Here is an 18,947-nt window from a genome sequence, read left to right as displayed (position 1 = left end):
CCTAACACTTAATTTATAACACAAAATAAACTTAAACCCTAGCACACAACACAACACACTAGCCGCCCCTTTCCCATTTCCTTTCTCTCCATTTCCTCCAAGTTTCGGCCACCCCTTCACCTAGCTTTCCGGTCGCCTCCGTTCCTCCTCCCACTGCGATGCGATCATGGATGGCTTGCATGCTGATCAAGTGCCTAAGGATCCGTTGGAGATACTACGAGGACCGGTTACGAGAGGCCGAGCTCAGAAGTTTAAGGAAGCATTTCAATCTTTGTTGCTGAAAACACAAGAGGGCGTTGGATTTCTTGATATTCAATTTGGAGGAAGTTATAATCTTATTGAGGTCAAAAAAGGTCAAGAAAGTGAAGAAATTGAAGATCCTTCTCGAAGCCAAGGCGCGCCCGCGCACCAGACTCGCGCGCCCGCGCCATTATTTTTTGGAGAAGAAGCGCGCCCGCGCCTTATGATCGCACGCCCATGCTTTCGGATGCCAAATTGACGATGTTTTGCGAACTCTCGGCGCGCCCGCGCTACCTTATCGCGCGCCCGCGCCATGTCCTTTTACATGCACCGAAGGTGTTTGTGTGTGTGTTCGGGATTTTTATTATTTTGGATTTACTTTGTTTATTTTAGGTCTTTTATTCCTACTAGGAAACTTTAGGAGATATCTTTGATATCTTTTTGATTTATTTTGCGTTATCTTTCAATATTTTGGGTTGTAATATAAATACTACAACATTCATTATTTTAAGAATAACTAAGATTTTCAGATTATTGATTATTCAATACAAAATTCTCTTTAGAATTTTATCAAAGCTTTTGCTTTACCCAAAATCAAACTTATCAAAGTTTCATAGCTTTGTGGCATTTGTCAATCTATTTTCATTTGGGTTGTCAAAGACAGGTTCCTTTGAAGGTCTAATTGAATTTTTGATTGTTTTCTATCATGAATTCTCTGTTGCTAGTTACAGGTTCAACTAGAGGTGGAGATTCCAAAATCTGTTACTTGTTTCAAAGTCGGGACAAAATTATTGAATTCTTTGTTATCGAATTGAGGTGCGATTCGTTGAAATCGTGTTGCCTTTCATACATAAGATTCATATCATTTGGTATCAAAGCAAAGGTTTGAAACAAGTAAGTTTTCACATCTTTGTGACTATTTGTTCTTCGTGTTCTTTGCGTTCTTCATCCTTCTTCAAGTTATCTCGAAAAAGCTTCAAAAAAAAAAAATAATAATAGAAGAAGAAAGATAACTTGTGGACAATTTTCATTCTTGTTCATCCTTGGATGCAAGCCAAAATTCGAGCATCCCTAAATTTATTCTTCTTGTTTTTGTCAATCTTCGAGAGTCGATCTTCAAGCGTCTAAAAGTTGTGAACTTGAGAGTTTGATTCACTTTTAAACAAAGAAAAAGCCTACATAAATTAAGTGGAAAGAAAAAGAGTGTTGGAGTGATTCGTTTGGAGTGATCTGTGAGAACTTGTGTGAGGAATTTTACTACTAACCTTTTTCTTGCAGGTACCATGAATCCTAATAAAGATGCTAGTGAAAGTGTGAACCAAGGAATTTCCAAGGTTCAAATGGATGCGTTGTTGGGTCAATTTACTAGGGTGATGAGGTCGGAGTTGGAACCTCTTCATGAGCGGATGAGTAGATTGGAGGAGAGTAGTGGTAGTGGAAAAAAAAATAAAGATAGGAAGGGAAATAATTTTGAAGGAGATGAGGAGAGTTTTGATGAGAATTGGGATGGAGGGAGAAGAGTACATGAGGTTAGACATAGGCGAGAAGCGGTACGAGGAAAACATACGGAGTCCAGTAAGGAGGATAGAAATATTAGTAGTATTAAGATGAAAATTCCAGCGTTTCATGGGAAGTCTGACGCGGAGGCGTATTTGGAATGGGAGAAGCGTGTGGAGTTTGTGTTTGATTGTCATCACTATTCTGACCTTAAGAAAGTGAGGTTGGCAGTGGTTGAGTTTGTAGACTATGCGTTAATTTGGTGGGATCAATTAGTGACCACTAGAAGAAGGTGTGGAGAGCCGACTATTGAGACGTGGGAGGAGATGAAGCGTGTCATGAAGAAGCGGTTTGTAGCTAACTATTATTATCGTGACATGTACAGGCGATTACAAACTCTGAAGCAAGGTCCAAGAAGCATGGAGGATTACTACAAGGAGTAGGAAACCACGATGATCCGGGCCAATATTGAGGAGGATAATGAAGCTACAATGGCCAGATTTTTATGCGGTTTGAATAGAGAAATCCAAGATCAAGTGGAGCTTCGCCACTGTTTTGATTTGGATGAGATGGTGCAGACAGCCATGAAGGTGGAGCAGCAGCTCAAGAGGAGAGGAGCTGGTCGACTTCCTACCGGTGGAGGATCGTCAACTCCTTGGCGTCCAAGCGTTGCAAAACGGGAGGACAACAAGTCGGTGTCCAAGCCAAAATTTGACACCAAATTGGAGGCACCAAAACAAGTGGGTAAAGGTACACCTGAAACTACTAATACTCGTTCTAGGGATATTAAATGTTTTAGATGTCAAGGACTTGGTCATATTGCCAGTCAGTGTCCTAATAAAAAAATTATGATTATGAATGCTGGTGGTGAGATTGAGTCGGACAGTGAGGATGAGAAATATGAAAGTATGCCTGCGTTGGAGGATCCTGATGAAGAGGGATATGATGCGGTGGTTGGAGAATTGCTAGTGACCAGGAGAGTGTTGAATGTACAACAAAAGGAGGAGGAAGAAACTCAAAGGGAGAATTTATTCCATACTAGATGCTTTGTGAATAACAAAGTATGTAGTGTTATTATTGATAGTGGGAGTTGCACTAATGTAGCGAGTTATGAGCTGGTGGAAAAGTTGAGTTTTCTTGTTATAAAGCATCCTCAACCTTATAAATTGCAGTGGTTTAATGATAGCTCGGAGGTGAGAGTGCATAACCAGGTGGTAGTACCGTTTTCCATTGGTAAATATGTAGATAAAGTGTTGTGTGATGTGGTGCCTATGCAAGCTTTTCATATTTTGTTGGGTAGGCCGTGGCAATTTGATAGAAAGGTGATACATGACGGTTTTAAAAATCGTTATTCTTTTACCTTGAAAAAGGAGCCTATTGTATTGTTACTGATAACTCCAAAGCAAGTGTTAAAGGACCATTTGAAAAAGAAAAATAAAGAAGAGGCCGAAAAAAAGAGTGAACAAAAAAGTGAGATGACCTAAGGAAAAAATATTGAGAGAAAAAAAGATGAAAAAAAAATTGAGAGGAAAGAGGCCGATAAAAAAATATTTATGGCCCAAAAGAGTGAGTTGCGAGAGATTTTACATGAGCACACTCCACTTGTGTTGATTTTCTATAAGGAGTTTCTCCTTAACACAAGTGATATAGCCGAAAATCTTCCGAGCAATGTTGTTTCTCTTTTGCAGGAATTTGAAGATCTATTTCCGAAGGATTTGTCTCAAGGATTACCACCTTTGAGGGGGATTGAACATCAAATTGATTTTGTGCCCGAAAGTGCGTTGCCAAACTGTCCAGCGTATAGGAGCAACCCGGAGGAAACAAAAGAGATGCAAAGACAGGTAAGTGAACTTTTAGATAAAGGCTTTGTGCGTGAGTCCATGTCACCGTGTGCTGTGCCTGTTTTGTTAGTTTCTAAGAAAGATGGTTCATGGAGAATGTGTGTGGATTGTAGAGCCATTAATAACATTACCATCAAGTATAGACATCCTATTCCTAGACTAGATGTTATGTTGGATGAGTTTCATGGTTCTAGCGTCTTTAGTAAAATTGATTTAAAAAGTGGTTACCATCAAATTATGATGAAATAAGGTGATGAGTGGAAAACTGCTTTTAAAACCAAATACGGCTTGTATGAGTGGTTGGTTATGCCCTTTGGACTAACTAATGCACCTAGCACATTTATGAGATTGATGAACCATGTGTTGCGTGCTTATATTGGAAAATTTGTTGTGATATATTTTGATGATATCTTGGTATATAGCAAAAATTTGGATGAGCATCTCGAACATTTGAGAATTGTGCTAATCACACTAAAAGCTGAACAATTGTATGCTAACTTGAAGAAGTGTGTGTTTTGTACAAAAGAACTTGTGTTTCTTGGTTTTGTTGTGAGTTCCCAAGTTGTCAGAGTTGATGAGGACACTTATGCAATTCGAGATTGGCCAACGCCTACTTCTATTGGTCAAGTTCAAAGTTTTCATGGTCTTGCAAGTTTCTATAGGAGATTTGTGAAAGATTTTAGTACTTTGGCGGCACCTATGACTGCAGTGATCAAGAAGAACATTTCATTCCATTGGGGCGAGGAGCAAGAGAAGTCTTTTAATATTATCAAGCATAAATTAATTAATGCTCCTTTACTTGTTTTACCTGATTTTACGTACTAACACTTTTGAAATTGAATGTGATGCGTCAGGTGTAGGAATTGGAGGTGTTTTGATGCAAGGAGGGCGACCGATTGCTTACTTTAGTGAGAAGCTTAGTGGGGCGTCTTTGAATTATCCTACCTACGACAAGGAGTTTTATGCGTTGGTCAGGGTACTTGAGACATGGCAACACTATTTGAGGCCAAAGGAATTTGTGATTCATACGGATCATGAATCATTGAAGCATCTCAAAGGACAACACAAGCTAAACAAGAGGCATGCTAAGGGGGTGGCGTTTGTGGAAACTTTTCCCTACGTTATCAAATACAAGCAAGGGAAGGAAAATGTGATAGCGGATGCTCTATCACGAAGGTATGTACTTTTATCTACTCTAGATTCTAAATTCTTAGGATTTGAGTATGTGAAAGAGTTATATACTAGTGATCTTGATTTTGGCGAGATATATGCGTCATGTTTTCATGGTCCAAAAGATAAATTCTTCATGCATGATGGGTATTTGTTTAAGGAGGATAAGTTATGTATTCCTAAGTCATCTATTCGTGAATTACTTGTTAAGGATTCACATGGGGGTGGTTTAATGGGGAATTTTGGAGTGGCTAAAACTTATGAAACTTTGCATGAACATTTTTATTGGCCACATATGAAGCATGATGTTGAGAAAATTTGCGAAAGATGTGTGACTTGTAGGAAAGCAAAGTCTAGACAACAACCACATGGTTTGTATACTCCACTTCCCGTTCCTAATGAACCGTGGGTAGATATTTCTATGGATTTTGTTTTAGGACTACCGAGGTCTAAGAAGGGGAGGGATTCAATTTTTGTTGTGGTTGATAGATTTTCTAAGATGGCTCATTTTATTGCTTGTCATAAATCTGATGATGCTTCTCATGTTGCTGAATTGTTCTTTAATGAAGTTGTTAGATTGCATGGCATGCCTAGGAGTATTGTGTCTGATAGAGATACTCGTTTCTTGAGCTACTTTTGGAAAACATTATGGTGCAAACTTGGTACTAAACTACTGTTTTCGACTACATGTCATCCTCAAACGGATGTTCAAACTGAAGTTGTTAATAGAACGTTAGGAACTTTGTTGCGTGCTATAATTAAAAAGAATTTGAAGAGTTGGGAAGAATGTTTGCCATTTGTTGAGTTTGCATATAATCGTAGTGTGCATTCTACTACAAATTTTTCAATATTTGAAATTGTGTATGGTTTTAATCCTTTAACCCCGTTGGATTTGCTGTCTTTGCCTATGAGTGAAAGAGTTAACATGGATGGTAAGAAAAAGGCGGAATTTGTGAGAAATTTGCATGAAAAAGTGAAGGCGAACATTGAGAAAAAGAATTTGCAGTATACAAAGAAAGCAAATAAGGGAAAGAAGAGAGTTGTGTTTGAACCAGGAGATTGGGTGTGGTTGCATTTGAGGTAAGAGCGGTTTCCTGAAAAACGGTGCTCAAAGCTTCTACCTAGAGGCGATGGACCATTTCAAGTATTGGAGCGCATCAACGACAACGCTTACAAATTAGATTTGCCAGGTGAGTATAATGTCAGTGCTACTTTTAATGTTTCTGATTTATCTCCGTTTGATGTAGGTGATGATGAAGATTTGAGGACAAATCCTTTTCAAGAATGGAAGGATGATGCGATCATGGATGGCTCGCATGCTGATCAAGTGCCTGAGGATCCGTTGGAGATACTACGAGGACCGGTTACGAGAGACCGAGCTCAGAAGTTTAAGGAAGCATTTCAATATTTGTTGCTGAAAACAAAAGAGGGCGTTGGATTTCTTGATATTCAATTTGGAGGAAGTTATAATCTTATTGAGGTCAAAAGAGGTCAAGAAAGTGAAGAAATTGAAGACCCTGCTCGAAGCCAAGGCGCGCCCGCGCCCGCGCCATTATGTTGCGGAGAAGAAGCGCGCCCGCGCTTACGGATGCCAAATTGACGATGTTTTGCGAGCTCTCGGCGCGCCCGCTCTACCTTATCGCGCGCCCACGCCCTTGTTTGCGCAACTTCGGCGCGCCCGCGCCATGTCCTTTTACTTGCACCGAATGTGTTTGTGTGTGTGTTCGGGATTTTTAATATTTTGGATTTACTTTGTTTATTTTAGGTCTTTTATTCCTACTAGGAAACTTTAGGAGATATCTTTGATATCTTTTTGATTTATTTTGTGTTATCTTTCAATATTTTTGGTTGTAATATAAATACTACAACATTCATTATTTTAAGAATAACTAAGATTTTTAGATTATTGATTATTCAATATAAAATTCTCTTTAGAATTTTATCAAAGCTTTTGCTTTACCCAAAATCAACTTATCAAAGTTTCATAGCTTTGTGGCGTTTGTCAATCGATTTTCAATTGGGTTGTCAAAGACAGGTTCTTTTGAAGGTCTAATTGAATTTTTGATTGTTTTCTATCGTGAATTCTCTGTTGCTAGTTACAGGTTCAACTAGAGTGGAGATTCCAAAATTTGTTACTTGTTTCAAAGTCGGGACAACATTATTGAATTCTTTGTTATCGAATTGAGGTGCGATTCGTTGAAATCGTATTGCCTTTCATACATAAGATTCATATCACACCGTTGTCGTCGCCGAAAGTCCTCCATGGAAGGTCACCTCTAGCTGCTGGCCGATTTTCAGCTTGTGTCCCATCTATTTTCTATGAGTTTTGGTCAAGTGAGGCAAGTATAGACTTTTCTTGGGCATTCAAGCTAGCAATTATGTTCTTGTGCTAAACCTTTTTTTAAAAATTTCGAAATGCCTATGTTTATATGACATGTTGGGTTCGAATTTCTCAAGTTTTCAGCCAAGTTTATTGTAAAAATTCGAAATATGCATATGTTGAAAGAGTGGGTGCCCTGCTAGCCAACTTGTGGCTAAGGGCCTTTTTGACTCTATTTGTAAACGATCTATGTTTAATATAATTTACACTCTTTATTGGAATTTACTTTATCTTTTATCATATTGTTATGTTGTGACATGCTATACGACGTTTAGATAAAGACCTTGAATATACCAAAGTGCATGCAAGATGTGATAGTGGATATGGATGACTATCATGAAACACATCTTGTAATCACTGTATATTCTAAACCAGTTCCTAGTCAATTGAGCCGTCCGCAATAAGGATAAGGATCGCTCAAGATTGAGACTAGCATTTGCGATGCCAAGTACCACGTTTCATTGGTATGGAACATGGAGATGTTCGAAGCATTCAAATGGATATTCATTGGATGAATGATCGAACCACCCTATTCGGACTTTCCAAGTGGTTTTCACTAATTGAGTGGAAAAGTTCGTGGTTTTGGTTGTACATAATTAGTCCTTACTACTTGAAACATCATGGAGACTCTATATGCTAGTACTATACTTTGACTTGTTTACCGACTCTATGAAGGTCATCAGGTATCGGGATTGGGTACAGTTACGACACATACAGGAGTCAATGATTTGTTGTCAAGGATTCACCACACGCTTGCGAGTGCGGATATCCTATGCGATATGAGGAGATATTAGTGTGACAAATCTCTGGTCAGAGTACATGATGTGCTTTAGGTTACTTGGTTTCCTAGTTGCACATGCGATGTCACTATTTGATCTTCAAGATGCATTGCATAGTTATCGAATCTTGAACAACTCTCGATATACCAATGGTTGTTGATTCGATCAGGATATATGGATGAAGGGACTGTACTTTACGCTAACCGAAACCCACTGGTTTTTGCAGGAACTATCAGTGATACCTAGGGAATCATGGGGGGATGTTGCTAGGCGCTCTTACCATGATTCGATGGGCAAGTCGGAAATTGTTGTTTCGAGTCACAAAGGAGTTGTGGGCCCACGTCTAGCTGTATCCCTGAACCATTGAGGGTTACACAAGTAATAGATTTCTAATCCCCATTGAGATAATTAAATTTAATGAGTTAAATTTAGTGAATGAGAAGTAGGACTTCTTATTAATGAGTAGATGAAGTGAGATTTCCTAAAATGACATATGGATGCTATTTTTGGAAACCACTGAATTCGGATTCAGAAAATTTATCTTGACTTTAAAATATGCAGAAAAGGTTTTTGTACATATTGGATAAATTGGTTTATCAATTTGAGTCACGATGAATTTTATATTAATTTCTGAATATGCGGGCTTTGCTTGTTAGGCTTAAACTTATGACTAATGGGCCCTAAGCTGTTAGCAGCCCATATTATAAATAAGTTATTGCAGTACAGAAATTGAATATATAGCTCATAATTTTCAAAACGCTAGAGAGTTTTCTCTCCAAGGTGGCTGACCTCTCCCCTCCTCTGTGTTCGAAATTTTCAGTCTGCAAATTTTTGAATTTGCAGTTTGGTTTAACAGATCAAATCTGTTAATTCTCTTCGTAGAAACTTCTAATAGACTTTTTAGTGCAGTTTGTCAGAGGGTTTTAGAATTCTATTCGTGGACCTAATTCAGGAGTTGATCGATCGAGTCATCAGTTCTTGGGATATACAAGAAGAGCAGATTTATCTGTTGGCGTCCATAACCTCAAGTTGAGACTTGAGAGGTAAAATTTATATATGGAACGATTCCATAACATGGGTATCAAATCCTAACGATTAAATTATGCAAATAAAATAATAATAACAATTAATATTTTACCTCTTCAAGCTATGGCTTGATTATGGACTCCAACAGATTAAATCTGCTCTTGTTGTAAATCCCAAGAACTGATGACTTGCTTGATCAATCTCCGGAATTAGGTCCACGAACAGAAAACTAAAACCCTCTGATTGATTGCACTATAAATCAATCAAATGTTTATCGAAGAGATTAAAAAGATTTGATCTGTCAATTCAGAATGTAATTTTTCATAAAAATCACAGACTGAATTCTCTCAAAAAGGGAGAAGGGATTTCGAAAATTCTCTTGAGACACTCTCTCAAATTTTCGAAAATTCCTTTTAATATTTAGATGTGATTTTCGAAAATTGCAAGATGGAATTGTGTTGTTTTCGAAAATTACACACATATATATATAATTTCTAGACTGGATTAAGTTATATGTCTATTGGGACACTAACTCCTTAGGGCCCATAATCCATAACTTAAGCCCAACAAGCCAAGCCTGTTATTATAGAAATTAATATAAAATTCATCATGACTCCGATTGATAAACTGATTTCACCAATGTGCACAGAAACCATTTCTGCACCTTTTAAAGTCAAGATAATTTTTCTGAATCCGAATTTAGTGATTTCCAAAAATGCCCATCCCTATGTCATTTTAGAAAATTCCACTTCCTTTAGTTTAGAAGTCCAACTTCTCTTTCATTAAATTTAACTATCTCAACGGGGATTAGTAATCCATTACTTGTGTGACCCTAAATGGTTCAGGGATACAGCTAGTCGTTGGCTCACAACTCCTTGTGACTCGTAACAACAATTTCCGACTTACCCATCGAATCATGGTAAGAGCTCCTAGCAACATCGCCCCATGATTCACTAGGTATCACTGATAGTGCCTGCAAGAACCAGTAGGTTTTGGTTAGCGTACAGTACGGTCCCTTCATCCATATATCCCGATCGAATCAACAACTATTGGTACATCGAGAGTCGTTCGAGATTCGATAACTATGCAATGCATCTTGAAGATCAAATAGTGACATCGCATGTGCTACTAGGAAATCAAGTAACCTAAATCACATCGAGTACTCTGGCCAGAGATTTGTCACACTAATATCTTCTCAGATCGCATAGGATATCCACACTCGCAAGCGTGTGGTGAATCCTTGACAACAAAGAATCGACTCCTATATGTGTCGTAACTGTACCCAATCCCGACACCTGATGACCCTCATAGAGTCGGTAAATGAGTCAAAGTACAGTACTAGCATATAGAGTCTCCATGATGTTTCAAGTAATAAGGACTAATGGTGTATAACCAAAACCGCGGACTTATCCACTCAATTAATAATAACCACTTGGAAAGTCCGAATAGGGTAGTTCGATCATTCATCATATGAATATCCATTTGCATGCTTTGAACATCTCTATGTTCCATACCAATGAAACGTGGTACTCGACATCGCAAATGCTAGTCTCAATCTCGAGCGATCCTTATCCTTATTTGCAGACGGCTCAATTGACTAGAAACTATTTAGAATATACAATGCTCATAAGATGTGTCTCATGATAGTGATCTCTCTTTATTCACTATCTCATCTTACTTACACTATAGTATATTCAAGGTCTTTATCCAAACATCGTATAATACGTCACAACATAATAACATGATAAAAGATAAAGTAAATGCCATTATAAAAAGTGTAAATTATATTAAACAAAAGATTGTTTATACAGAGAGTCATAAAATTCCTTTATGTGTTTGGATCTTTGATGAGACCTTGGTTCCTTTACCTGAGCAACGGCACCAGTGTTGTCACAGTACACCGGGACTGGACCAATAGTTTCAGGAATTACACCCAACTCTTTGACGAAATTTCTCATCCAAATGGCCTCTTTTGCAGCAGCTGATGCTGCAATGTATTCTGCCTCAGTGGTGGAATCTGCTGTGGTGTTCTTCTTGGAACTATTCCAAGAGACAGCACCGCCATTGAGCATGAATACAAATCCAAAGGTTGACTTCGAGTCATCCACATCACTTTGGAAGCTAGAGTCGTTATAGCCTTCCAATTTCAATTCTCTTCCTCCATAAACCATTAATATATTCTTAGTCCTTCTCAAGTACTTTAGAATATCCTTCACAGCTTTCCAATGCATTTGACCGGGATTGGCCTGATATCTGCTCGTGACACTCAGAGCAAAGGCTACATCCGGTCTGGTAGATATCATCTCATACATGATACTACCTATGGCTGATGCATATGGTATGTGTGTCATTTTCTCTATCTCTTCGTTAGTCTTGGGAGACATAGACTTGGATAGAGAAACTCCATGACACATAGGTAGATGTCGTCTCTTGGACTCATCCATAGAAAACCTTTTCAATATGGTGTCGATGTAGGTTGCTTTAGTGAGTCCTATCATTCACTTAGATCTATCTCTATAGATCTGTATTCCTAGAATATAGGACGCCTCACCCAAATCCTTCATCGAGAATCTACCTGATAATCATATCTTTGTTGACTGCAACATCCCTACATCATTCCCAATGAGTAGGATGTCATCAACATAAAGTACTAAGAATGTCACAGCATCCTTAACTACTTTCTTGTACAAGCATGGTTCCTCCGGGTTCTTGATGAAACCAAAATTCTTTACTATTTCATCAAATTTTGGTTCCAACTTCTTGATGCTTGTTTGAGACCATAAATTGATCTCTGAAGCTTGCATACCTTATGCTCGCTTCCCATGGATGTGAATCCCTTGGGCTGCATCATATAGATTTCTTCCTTAATGTTTCCATTAAGAAATGCAGTCTTCACATCCATTTGTCATATCTCATAGTCATACCAAGCTGCTATGGAAATAAGGATTCTTATGGACTTGAACATTGCGACTGGTAAAAAGGTTTCATCATAGTCAACTCCTTGTCTTTGAGTATAACCTTTTGCGACCAATCGTGCCTTGTAGGTCAGTACCTTACCATCAGGCCCAAGTTTTCTCTTGTAGATCCATTTACACCCTATTGGAACAATTCCATCGGAAGGATCTACTAAAGACCAAACTTGGTTTGTATGCATCGAGTCTATTTTCGACTGCATAGCTTCAAGTCATAAGTTCGAATTCGCATCAGAAATTTTTTCCTTGAAGTTTCTTGGATCACATCCAATGTCGGGTTCATTTTGATCCCCTTCAAGAAGTAGACCATATCGAATAGGAGGTCTAGAAGTCCTCTCAGATCTTCTAGAAAGAGGCGTGTCGTTTAATGGTTCCTGAGGTGTGGGATAGTTATTTTGTATCTCGGGTTCTTCTCGAATTTCTTCGAGTTCCATCATCTTGCCTTTCTTATCAAGTAAGAACTCCTTCTCCATGAAGGTGGCGTGGCATTCCTCAAAACAAACACTTTTGTTTCAGTAGGATGATAGAAATAATATCCGATTAAGTTTTTCGGATACCCTACAAAATAACATAAGGTGGATCGACTATCAAACTTATCTCCCACTGTCCGCTTGAAAGAGTGGGTGCCCGGTGAGCCAACTTGTGGCTAAGGGCTTTTATGACTCTATGTATAAACAATTTTTTGTTTAATATAATTTACACTTTTATAATGGCATTTACTTTATCTTTTATCATATTATTATGTTGTGACATACTATAAGATGTTTAGATGAAGACCTTGAATATACTATAATGTATGTAAGATGTGGTAGCACATGGGGATGGCTATCATGAAACACAACTTAAAGTCACTGTATATTCTAAACAGTTCCTAGTCAATTGAGCCGTCCGTTAATAAGGATAAGGATCGCTCGAGATTGAGACTAGCGTTTGCGATGCCGAGTATCACGTTTAATTGGTATGGAACATAGAGATGTTCAAAGCATGCAAATGGATATTCATATGATGAATAATTGAACTACCCTATCCGGACTTTCCAAGTAGTTATCACTTATCGAGTGGATAAAGTCCGCGGTTTTGGTTGTACACCATTAGTCCTTACTACTTGAAAAATCATTGAGACTCTATATGCTAGTACTTTACTTTGAATCATTTACCGACTCTATTGGGGTCATCAGGTGTCGGGATTGGGTACAGTTACGACACATATAGGAGTCGATGCTTTGTTGTCAAGGATTCACCACATACTTGCGAGTGTGGATATCCTATGCAATCTGAGGAGATATTAGTGTGACAAATCTCTGGCCAGAGTACATGATGTGTTTTAGGTTACTTGGTTTCCTAGTAGCACATGCGATGTCACTATTTGATCTTCAAGATGTATTGCATAGTTATCGAATCTCGAACGACTCTCGATTTACCAATGGTTGTTGATTCGATCGGGATATATGGATGAAGGGACCGTACTGTGCTAACCAAAATCTATTGGTTCTTGAAGGCACTATCAGTGATACCTAGGGAATCATGGGGCGATGTTGCTAGGCGCTCTTACCATGATTCGATGGGCAAGTCGGAAATTGTTGTTCCGAGTCACAAGGAGTTGTGAGCCCACGGCTAGCTGTATCCCTGAACCATTGAGGCTCACACGAGTAATGGATTTCTAATTTTCGTTGAGATAATTAAATTTAAAAAGTTAAATTCAGTGAATAAAGAAGTGGGACTTCTTATTTAAAAGTAGAGGGAGTAAGATTTCCTAAAATGACATAGTGATGGACATTTTTGGAAACCACTGAATTCGGATTCAGAAAATTTATCTTGACTTTAAAAGATGCAGAAATGGTTTCTGTGCACATTGGTGAAATTGGTTTATCAATCTGAGTCACGATGAATTTTATATTAATTTTTGAACATGCGGGCTTTGCTTGTCAGGCTTGAACTTATGACTAATGGGCCCTAAACTGTTAGCAGCCCACATTATAAATAAGTTATTGCAGTACAGAAATTAAATAACATAGGTCATAATTTTCGAAAACCCTAGAGCACTCTCTCTAGAGAATTCGGCCGCCCCCCTCCCCTACTGTGTTCGAAAATTCAGTCTGTGAATTTTTGAATTTTCAGACTGATTTAACAGATCATATCTGTTCTATCTCTTCGTAGAAACTTTTGATAGACTTTCTAGTGCAGTCTATCAAAGGGATTAAATTTCTGTTCGTAGACCTGATTGAAGAATTGTTCGTTCATCAGTTCCTGGGATATACAACAAGAGCAGTTTAATCTGTTGGTGTCCATAATCTCGCTTCGAGATTTTAAGGTAAAATTTATATTGTTTAAATTTTATATTATCAATTTTAATCGTAGGAATTTGATACCCATATGGAATCGTTCCATATAAAATTTTAAAACTTCCGCTGCACCGGGTATCACTTTCTTTTTTGATCCGGAGAACGACCGTGTTCCAACAGTGGTATCAAAGCCAGGTTGCTCTCGGATCATACGATTAAAATTTTATCAAAATTGTACCATGCCTCAATTTTCAAATAATAAATAAAAAAAAAAATTTTTTTTTTTGGGGTGGGGCTGCCGGCTGCCCAGAAGGGCAGCGGGCAGCCGCCGCCCGCCGGCCGGCGCGCAGGGCTAGGGCAACAGTTGCCCTAGCCCATCACCCAGCTGGGCCGCGTAAGGCGGCCCAGCAGCCTGGCGGTTGGGCCAGGGCAAATGTTGCCCTAGCCCAGCGCGCAACTGGGCCACAGGTGGCGGCCCAGTAGCCCAGCGCTCGGCTGGGCCGAAAGCTAGGCTGGGCTATGGCCAAGCCTAGCAGGGCAGGGCGGGCTGCCCGGGATTGTCCCGGGCAGCCCCAAAAATTAAATTTAAATTTTTTTTATATTTTATAATTTTAGAAATTATAAATTTTAGACCAATTGAAAATTGTTTGGATTAGTCCATGAGGCAATGGGTCAAAATTGTTTGAGCCCAAAATTTTAAGAAAATTAATTTTTGGATAAATTTTGAATTTTGGAAATTTATAAATTTAATTCAATAAATTAAATCTTTAATTAATAATTTTGGTACAATTGATAATAAAATATGATTTTATGTATAAAATTGGATTTTATATTTAAAATATGATTTTATAGATAAACTAGATAAAATATGATTTTGTATATAAAATAAGATTTTATATGTGAAATATGATTTTATCTATTTAAATTTATTGCCACTGCATGTTATCCAATTAAATTAATGTGGAATTAAATATTATTGGATAAGGATGATCGATTGCCATGACCAATATTATAGGTGTATGTTAGGTTGTTTATATTTGGCTTTATTATTGATTGTTGGGTTTTATTAATGGGTCTGGTTTATGGCCCAAATTTGATTTTATCATTTGTAATAAAAGTGGGCCTGGTTTATGACCCGTTCCCACCCCTATAATATATCCCTTTATTTGTCATAGTAATTTATTGTAAATTCACTAGAAATAGTGGGAGATTTTGAAGATGGAGGTGGGACCAACAAGCAATGATAAAGACTGAAGAAATGTAAATTGGAAGCACAATGTAATAGGATTGCATTGAATACTTGCATATTACCTAGGATTGGACTTAGACTCGTGATTGGCAACTACGGGTCGATTAGTAATGGAATCGATCATCCTAAAATATAATATATGATATTATCGTTGTATGCATGTTTAGACTAAATTGTATGAATCCCGCAAGCATACAAATTTTAAATGATGAGACAAATTTTCAAAATTAAAATCCCTCATTTTAAATATGATTTAAAATTTATATTAAGATAAATAAAGGAAATTTAAATATTGTTTAAATGTTCCTACCTTCCATCAACGATCAATGTATGAGATGCTACCCGCGGATACGGTCCGGCTCATATTATTGGGAGGGCCCGTTCGTTGGAAAGCTGTACATTGGATCGACACATGTTGTAAATTGGATGGAACTCCCATGGGATTGACTCATATTATTGAGGATCCACATGGCGACCGTCCATCACAACTTAATATTTATGGGTCATCTTGACATGTCACAATAAACGGCGTCATATTATTGGGCCCTTATTGGACATGAGGTAAAAACATGGAGGTTGCTTTGGAAGCAATTGGGCTCTACCTTTTGAAAATTATGGTTGGTTGATATTATTCGAGACTATAGTTTGTCAATTGGACTCCATGTTCCCACTAAAGAAAATGTTTCTCATTTTTACTAGAGGGTAGTGAAATCGTTAAAATAGTGGGAGTGAGATTCATAAAATAAATTTCGCCTATTTTATGTCTTAGTAAATTAATTAAACAATCACTGATTATTGTCTGTTTCTTTTCAGTATTTCATTAAGATGAATTCGCGCAATCCACTATTCTCTATTCACGCAAACTATACGGAATGGTTCCGTAAGTTGAAGATTGTCTTGACCTCGGAGAAGATGTTCTACGTGTTAGAAAAATCTCCTCCGAAGGAAGCACCAGCTGATATAAGTCCGAAAGAGTTGGCCAAACTTGATAAATGGTGGGACCATGATATCAAGGCCAAATGCTATATACAAGCTTCGATGTCTGATGAACTCCAGAGGTGATTTGAGGATACCGTGAATGCTGCTGACATTCACGTACAACTCAAGGAACTTTTTGGGGCTCAATCGAGAGCTGAAAGGTTCGCTACTGTAAAAGAGTTAATGACGTGTTGCATGCGTGAAGGGACTTCGGTCCGTGATCATGGGGTACACGTGATTTGGCTCATTCAGAAGTTGGTAACGCTTGAATTGGTATTGGAGCATGAACTCAATGTGGACTTATTACTTCTCTCTCTTCCTTCATCGTTTGACGGTTTTGTGGTGAATTTCAATATGAACAAGATAGAGGCCTCCCTTGAAGAGATGGTCAATATGCTTGTAACTTATGAAGCCACTTTGAAGAAGGATAAACCGATTCTCTTGGTGGGCTTCTCTTCTTCTGCTAAGAAGGGGCCAAGTACAAAGGGTAAGAAACGTTCTGCCCCATCCAAGAAAACCGGACCCGAGAAGAAGAACAAGACAAAGGCTTCAAACATGGAAAAGTCCAAGGATGTTTGCCATCACAGCAAGAAACCCGGTCATTGGAAACGTAACTGCAAGGAATATCTAGAGCAGTTGCGAACTGCAAAGGGTATGTTTTATATTGAAATAAATGTTTCACTTAATACTACTTCTTGGGTATTGGATACCGGATGTGGATCTCACATTTGCAATGATTTGCAGGTGATGACAAGAAGTCGCAAGCTTAGAATGGGTGAGACCCAGCTGAGGCTCAGAAATTGTTCTAGAGTTGAAGCCAAAGCTGTGGGAGACGTTTATTTAATTTTGCAGAACGATTTTAAGTTACTTTTGAGAGATGTTTTATTTGTTCCAGACTTGATTAAAAACATTATTTCTGTTTCTATGCTTGATAGAGATGGTTTTTCTTGCAATTTTGTGAATGGGATTTGCAATATTTACAAGAATGAATGTTTGATTGGAAATGGACAACTTGAAAACGATCTATATAACTTAAAATTAAAAGACGTTCCAATAAATTATGTTGATAAACCGGTAACAACGAACAAAAGGAAAATCGATAGTCAAAACCGGCAAACCTTTGGCATGCTAGGCTAGGTCATATTTCCTCAAGGAGGATGAACAAGCTAGTGGGAGAGGGCATGTTTGATATGTCTGATATTAACTCTCTACCTACTTGTGAGTCCTGGCTGAAAGGAAAAATGACTAAATCTCCTTTCAAAGGAAAACCTGAGCGTAGTCAAAATCTATTGGATTTGATCCATACGGATGTTTGCGGACCATTTAGTATTGGTACAAAATTTGGTCACACCTACTTCATTACATTTACTGATAATTATTCTAGGTATGGGTACTTATATTTGATGAAATATAAGTCTGAATCATTTGAAAAGTTCAAAGAATTCAAGGCTGAAGTAGAAAACAAACTAGGTAAGAGGATTAAAGCACTTCGATCGGATCGAGGTGGAGAATACTTGAGTACCGAATTTTTGAGCTATCTAAAAGAGAATGGGATTCTCTCTCAGTGGACTCCTTCTATGACATCTCAGCTTAATGGTGTTTCGGAGCATCGCAATCGAACTTTGTTGGACATGGTTCGATCCATGATGAGCTTCACTGAGCTCCCACCTTCGTTTTGGGGCTATGCTCTTGAAACGGCGGTATTGTTGTTGAACAACGTCCACACTAAAGCAGTGAACAAAACACCATACGAGTTATGGAATGGCAAAGCTCCTAAGTATTCGTACTTGAGGATTTGGGGATGTCCTGCTTACGTGAAGCAGACAGTGGGAGATAATTTGGATAGTCGATCCACCTTATGTTATTTTGTAGGGTATCCGAAGAATTCAATCGGATATTATTTCTATCATCCTACTGAAACAAAAGTGTTTGTTTCAAGGAATGCCACCTTCTTGGAGAAGGAGTTCTTATTGGATAAGAAAGGCAAGATGATGGAACTCGAAGAAATTCGAGAAGAACCCGAGATACAAAATAATGATCCTACACCTCAGGAACCATTGATTGACACGCCTATTACTAGAAGATCCGAGAGGACTTCTAGGCCTCCTATTAGATATTGTTTTCTTCTTGAAGGGGATCAAAGTGAACCCGACATTGGATGTGATCCAAGAAACTTCAAAGAAGCAATTTATGATGCAGATTCGAATTTATGGCTGGAAGCTATGCAGTCGGAAATAGATTCTATGCATACAAACCAAGTTTGGACTTTAGTAGATCCTCCCGATGGAATTGTTCCAATAGGGTGTAAATGGATCTATAAAAGAAAACTTGGGCCTGATGGAAAGGTACTGACCTACAAGGCACGATTGGTGGCAAAAGGTTATACTCAAAGACAAGGAGTTAACTATGATGAAACTTTCTCACCAGTCGCAATGTTCAAGTCCATAAGAATTCTTATTGCCATAGCAGTATGGTATGACTATGAGATATGGCAAATGGATGTGAAGACTGCATTTCTTAATGGAAACATTAA

At 38.2% G+C, this 18,947-nt stretch overlaps 1 pseudogene; it reads left to right on the top strand.

Annotated features, from left to right (window-relative positions):
• The first annotated feature begins 1,580 nt into the window (after positions 1-1,580).
• Positions 1,581-18,947, top strand: part of LOC140861020 (uncharacterized) — a 35,797-nt pseudogene continuing 18,430 nt past the window's right edge.

Source organism: Henckelia pumila, chromosome 4 (assembly GCF_033568475.1).
Source record: "Henckelia pumila isolate YLH828 chromosome 4, ASM3356847v2, whole genome shotgun sequence".
In the NCBI taxonomy this organism is placed as follows: domain Eukaryota; kingdom Viridiplantae; phylum Streptophyta; class Magnoliopsida; order Lamiales; family Gesneriaceae; genus Henckelia; species Henckelia pumila.
Note: the sequence above shows the minus strand (reverse complement) of the source record. Positions and strands in the feature narration are given on the sequence as shown.